We start from the raw sequence: 6,910 nt of genomic DNA, 5'->3' as shown, positions 1-6,910 counted from the left end.
GGCTGTCTCTGATGGTGCAACAGATTAAAGCGCAGCACAGTGAAGCTGGCCGGCCACTTCCCTGTGAGTTCAATTCCCCGCCCAGAAGTAACCCACATAGCACAGCATACATCTCCTGTCTTGCCTGCTGTTCCCCTCAGCAGTGTGCTTTGTCATTCTGCCTGTTCTGCTCCCCATTCTTGTCTCTGGGGAATCTTCTCACCACCTCTGTACCTCTGGCCTGAACCCCAGTTCTGTATCCATAAATAAATACATCTTTAAAAATAAATAATAAATGAGTAAACCTGAACTTGTATTGACATAGTTCTAGCTCAGATTTCTCTTTTAGCATAGTGAGATTTTTAGTACTTTAGCTCTCTTCTAGTAGTAGTATGAGAGTTCACTTTAAAGCAAATTTGTAAGGCCTCCCTGGTGGCACAGCTCTCAGCACTATGAAGCTGTCTGCAGCCACTGCAGCAGGAGTTCAATTCCCAGCTGGGAGCTGACCCACACGGTGCAGCAGCCCTCTCTTGTCTCACCCACTGCTTCCCTCAGCAGTGTATTCAGTAGATCAGTCCTGCTCCCTATACTGTCTCTGGTGAATCTCTCTCACACACACACCCCAACCTCTGGCCTGCACCTCAGCTCTTGTATGCATAAATAAATGAATCTTTTAAAAGGAAAAAATCAATTTGTATCTTTACCTTTACTGACAGAACAGATTTCTTTCTCCCTCCTCCCCCCTGCATTGAAATATATATATGAACAAATAAATGAATTGGACAGACGTAATCAAAGGTTTCCTAACTCTGTGGTATACCCTTTAACGTGCTGGTATTGTCATATACTGCCATTCCCTTAGCAACTTGATTTAGCTTCTGAATGTACTGAAAGCGACTTGCTTTCATCAGGTGGAATGAACTATTTCAAACTATAGTGCATTAACTAATTGAAACATTTGGTGTCTTGAAAATGATATAGACCAAATTAAATCTTATTTTAATAATGTGCATAATTGTGGTTTAAATAACTGATTATTATGAATTTCTTATGAAATCCTCAACTTTGATGCTGAATTTTCATTAAGGTATATCTGTCTGAAATCAATAGTAGCACAGCACAAATTCTGTTTTAATGTAGGCTATATGAGGGTTTTTTTTTTTTTTAAACTAAAACAAGCATGTATTGGAGATCACTTAATTTACACAACCCTACATTCCAGATGTGCCTGAGAAAAGCTCACTTTCCAGTGTGATGTATTAAAACAGTATTTGTTATACAATTAATAAATGTGTACATATTTTCATATATATGTCCCTCATTTTTTATTTTCATTTATTTATTTTAAAAGATTTATTTATTCATTATTCAGAACTGGGGTATAAGCCAGAGGTGCAGTGAGGGACAGTGAGAGGCTTCACCAGAGAGAGAGTGGGGAGCAGAACAGGCAGATTGACGAAGTATACTGCTGAGGGGAGCAGCGTGTGGGTCAGGAGAGGTCTGCTGTGCCATGTGATCACCTCTGTGGCAGGGGATCATACTAGCACTGAGGTGGTTGTGGCCAGTTTGCGCCACCAGGGAGGGCTGGTCCCTCTTTTTAAAGGAGTTAAACAACTTCAAGGATATTTCCTCTAACTGTTGAACATGATTGGAAAACTGATAACCTAGCCTATTCATCATATATAGAGAGAAAATAAAATTCAAAATAACTGAACCAGAAAGAATTAGGTTAAACAGACTCACCTAAATTTCCTATCCATCTTATAGTAAGCAGCTTCTGTTGAAATAAATATCTGGAGGAGGAGGAGGTTGTGATAATGGATAACCAGAGCATGGTCTTTTACCTGACTCCTGACTCTTGTAGGTAGGTAAGCCTGAGACCTCTGGCTAATACCATGGTGTAGCTTTGCTAGGTGTGGTGTGATTACCTCAAATAGGTGGGATTTGTCAGTAAAGAGCCAATATGCTGTTTGAAAGACAGTGAGCTGACTCCTCAGGTTATTGTAGGTTTAAAGAATCTGGCATCAAGGACAGAAATAATCTAAATAAAATCCTTAACCTGTTCCTAATAAGTTTATAGTTAAAGCATTATAAAAAATTAATTGCTATGTAGTTTTATACTATCATGTAATCCAACCTTGCATTTTATTTAAAACATACAGAAAAAATGCTTGCCTATTTCTGTTTATTTTCACAAAGAACACCAAGGCCTACCTCCAGGAGTTCAGGGGCTACTTTTCGCTTTCTCAACTTTGAGGATCTAATTTTATTCTATTTTAAGTTGCAGTGCCTTTCTCTAACTTGACATTTGAATTTTGACTATATAGGATCTTGGGAAAGTTACTTAGTGCATCAAGGTGATTGTAATATGCTTAGTGCCTGAAAGTAGTAGGTTCTTAGAAATGGAACTCTTATTAATTAAACAGTACGTAAAGATAATAACCTCTAGAGATTGTGTTCGAACATATTAAACCTTGATACTTACTTTCTGTTACCCTTTATAGGACCCAGCAGCAGTCTAAATGAGATTTGAAGAAGAATTAAAGAGTGATATAAAAATGGTTTTGCTAACTGTGACCCTTTGTGCATTTATTTATTTTCAAATATTTACTTATTAATGCATATAAGAGCTGGAGTGCAGGCCAGAGGTGAGGGGATGGGAAGTGGTTTGAGAGAATTCACCAGAGTCAGAGTGGGGAGCAGAACAGGCAAATAGATTGACTGAAATGTACTGCTAAGGGGAGGAACAGGAGAGATGGGAGAGGTCTGCTGCACCATATGGGTCAGCTCCCTGGCCTAGGATTGAACTTCTGCCCCAGTAGCTGCAGATAGCTTCATACTCTTAGACTTAACCCCTTACAACACCAAGGAGGCCCTGAAATGATTTCTTAATGGAATTCAAAGCCTTCTCAATCAATTGGAGGTCTTTACTGTAGAAATAAACCTATAAGTAGGAACATTACAACAGAGTAGTGAGCATCAAAACAGAGTAGGTAGCATCCTTTCTGTAATCAGGAACTCTAATAACAGAATTAAAAAGGGGGGCTATTATATTAATCTGATGCATCATGTTCCCCTTTGAGAATGATTACATAATTACAGTCTGCTATAAATTAAAAAATACATATTTGTTACTTGCCAGGAAATTGCATAGGAAAATGCAATATATTTGAATGAAAAGGTAGAGTTGATAATGGGCTAGTCTACTGTACTATTTAAAAGTGTACTATTTAAAAGTGGATATTATCAATACTTCTGTTGCTTATATAATACCATACCCCCAAATTATAATAATACACAAATATAGAAAGTGAAAATCCTTGGTAATCTTGTTTTTTTTTTTTTTTTTAAAGATTTATTTATTTGTGCATACAGAACTGGGGTACAGGCCAGAGGCTCAGGGGCGGTGAGAGGCTTCACCAGAGACAGAGTGGGGAACAGAACAGGCAGATCAACAAAGTACACTGCTGAGGGGAGCAGCGGGCGGGTCAGGAGAGGTCTGCCACGCCATGTGGTCTCCTCCCGGGCAGGCGGGAATCGAACTCATGCGGAAGCGGCTTTAGATTCTCAGTGCTGTGCTTTAAGCCGCTGCGCCACCAGGGAGGGCCGGTAATCTTGTTTTAAGGAGACAATTATTATGATTCTTCAACCTTGTCTTACATAAGTAAATGTTGTTAGAGGCAAAAAAAAAAAAAAAAATCTGGTATATACACACTGATCTGTAGCCTTTCTCTCTTAGTATATTGGGACTCTCTTTTTATTAAAATATATTTGCTCTTTGATCTGTCAGTACAATTTTATTAAAATATACATAAATGCACAGTCTATTGCTAAATGTATTTTCAAACCTGAGTCTAGCAATGTGAAACCCTACCCAGGTCAGGAAATAGACTGCTGCTCTGAAGTCTGCCTTTCTCATGTTCCTTCCTTTCCTCTCCCTATCTTTGCAAAGGTATTTTGTACATCCTAATATATAGTTATGTAGAGCAATTCTGTCTGATCTTGGCCTTATAAATGATATCATACAGTGTGATTCCTTTTGTGTGTGTTTTTTTCTGCAGAACATAACATGTTCATCACAATCTATGATGTCGCCTATGGTAGTAGTTTGTTCATTTTCATTGCTGTATACCTTGGGTCAGCAAACTGCCAGTAATAGTCTATTTAGCAATTTTTTTGTTTATGTGGTAAGACATAGTTAACATAGTATTTTCCATTTTAATCTCCTACAGTGTACAATTCAGTATCATTGTAGACATTTCATGGTGTTGTGTAGCTGTCACCACTGTCGATTTCTAGAACTCTTCACCATCCTGAATAAAACTTTATATCCAATATAAGCAATAATTCCCCATTTGCCACTTTCCAGTCTCACTTCCTTCCAAGCCATAAATAACTTGTTTCACTATTCTGTCTTTATGAATTTGCCTGTTCTAGTTATTTCATATAAGTGGAACTATACAATATATGCACTTTTGTGTTTGACTTAGCATGTTTCAGGGTTCATCAACTATATTCCTTTTTAACAGTGCGTAATATTCCATTGTTTATGTGTATCACATTTTGTTTATCCATTAATCTCTTGATAGACATTTGGGTTACTTCCATTTATTGTAAATGATAATGCTGTAAACACTGATAGACAAGTATCTATTTGAATCCTTGAGTACATATCTAGGACTAGAATTGCTAGATCATATGGTAATTCTATATTTAATTTTTTGAGGCATTGCCAAACTATTTTCCATCGCACCATTACCACCAAAGAAGGTGCACAAGGGTTCCCAATTTCCCCACATTTAAAAAAAGATTTATTTATTTATGTGTGTAAGAACTGGGTTGTAGGCCAGAGGTAGCGGGCATGAGAGGACACCAGAAAGTAGGGAGCATAACAGGCGGATCTATTGAAATACATTGCTAAGGGGAGCAGCAGGTGAGGCAGAAGAGGTCTGCTGAGCCATACATGGGTCAGTTCCCTGATTGGGAATCGAACTCAGGCCACAGCAGTGATCATGCTGAGACTTACTGGGAGGTCCCAGTTTCTCCACATTGTTATTTTCAGGTTTTAGTCACATCCTCAAGGATGTGAAGTGGTAGCTCATGATGGCTTGATTTGTATTTCCTTAATGACTTACCCTTGAGCATCTTTTCACATGTTTTTTGGCTGTTGGTACATCTTTAGAACAACATCCTTTCAGGTCTTTGTTACATTTTGTATTGGGTTAGTTTTTTGTTTTGTTTTTGCATAGAAGAACTGAGATATAAGCCAGAAATACAGGAGGTGAGAAGATTCACCAAATTCAGAGTGGGGAGCAGAATAGGCAGATGTACTGAAATACACTGCTAAAGGGAGCAGTGGGTAAGATGGCAGAGGTCTGCTGCCCCATATATGGGTTAGCTTGCTGGCCAGGGGGCCTTAGTGGTGGGTGATAGCACTGAAATCTAATGCCTAAGTTATCAGAGAGGCCCTGGGTCTGATAGTTTGTTGGGTCATTTAGACATTTACTGGATGTAATCCAGTAAAGCTTTACGTATAAAAAAATCGGAAACTAACCATTGGACCTTTTTTTGTTCTAAATTATGTAGTTCACTTGGCTAGAAATTTTAAGTACAGGACAGGTGATTATAATTTCTACCATCCTGAATTTCTCTTAATTACCTAAGTCTGGTTTATTGAGTTTGAGTGTTATTTGGGGTCAAAGAGATAAAGGAGGAAAATGTGAAGAGGAAAGTAAGTATATTCAGTCCTTTTTATGTCTTGGCGACCAGTGGAAGATTTGTTTTGTTCTGTTATAATTTAGTCAAAGTGAGAGGTTAGGGGCTGTAGTTTCTATACCTAAGGGACTGAAGTGATCTCAGTGTGGGTTTCCATCCTTACGCTAATTGGCTTCGTTCTTAACCTTCAGTGATGCAGTCCCAACTCCGGGATCTTTGCCACTAAGACTTCTTTTGAGCTTGCCCAGAAGTGCCTGTGATGCTGCTGAAAGCTCTGCATAGCTTTTTGACTGATTTTACACTCAGAATTGGCAGTTGCTTGTAGAAAGGTATTCCAAATGCCAGGCTCACCCCAGAACTGGGGTGTAGGCCAGAGGTGCTGGGGGTGAGAGGATTCACCAGAGACAGGGTGGAGAGCAGCACAGGTAGATTGACTGAAATACACTCCTGGGGGGAGCAGCAGGTATGTCAGGAGAGGTCTGCTATGCCATGTGGGTCAGCTCCCTGGCTGGGGATGGAAATAAGACTGCCAGTGGCTGGCTGTAGCTTGATAGTGCTGAGAGTTTAGCCCCGGCACCATCAGAGAGGCCCCCTTTGTCTATATTTTAGTAATTTTTGAGAATAGTAATGTTTTAAAATATTTATTTATATACTTAAAAGAGCTGACATGTAGGGCAGAAATGGGGATTCTGAGAGGATTCACCAAGACAGGGAAAACAGTAGGTGGATCAACTGAAATATACTGAGGGGAGAAGCAGGTGGTGTGGAGTCACCTCACCCTGGCTAGGGGATCAAATCAAACTCCAAGCTGTTGACAGCTTCATAGTGCTGAGACTTAACTGGTTGTGTCTAGTTATTTAATGGGTGTGAAATGGTCCCTCCTTTTCAAATTTTGGTAATTTCAGTTTGGAAAATAATCCAATCCCTTCAAACATACGTTTTTTCAAATATTTGTCTGTTTTTTTGTCATCTAGTCTCATCTTAATCTTGTAGTTAGAACTTTACATCTGGGAGCTTTCTTCTAGTGCAAGGGATTAAGACTCAGCTCTCTGAAGCTGTCAGCAGCCCCTGCTCACTAGTTTGCTCCCAGGCAGAGAGCTAATCCACATGGCACAGCAGACCTCTCCTGTCTTATCCAATGATTCTTTCAGCAGTGTATTTCAGTCAGTCTGCCTGTTATACGCCCCATTCTGTCTCTGTTGAATCCTCTCACTCT

At 39.4% G+C, this 6,910-nt stretch overlaps 1 protein-coding gene across 3 annotated transcripts in view; it reads left to right on the top strand.

The window, feature by feature from the left end:
• SPAST (spastin) overlaps positions 1-6,910 on the top strand; it is a 44,341-nt gene that overhangs the window by 3,821 nt on the left and 33,610 nt on the right. The window lies entirely within an intron of this gene.

The sequence above is a fragment of the Condylura cristata genome, unplaced genomic scaffold, assembly GCF_000260355.1.
Source record: "Condylura cristata isolate star-nosed mole 26May11 unplaced genomic scaffold, ConCri1.0 scaffold00020, whole genome shotgun sequence".
Classification (NCBI taxonomy): Eukaryota; Metazoa; Chordata; class Mammalia; order Eulipotyphla; family Talpidae; genus Condylura; species Condylura cristata.
The sequence above is the reverse complement of the archived record's forward strand: the minus strand, read 5'-3'. Positions and strand labels throughout refer to the sequence as shown.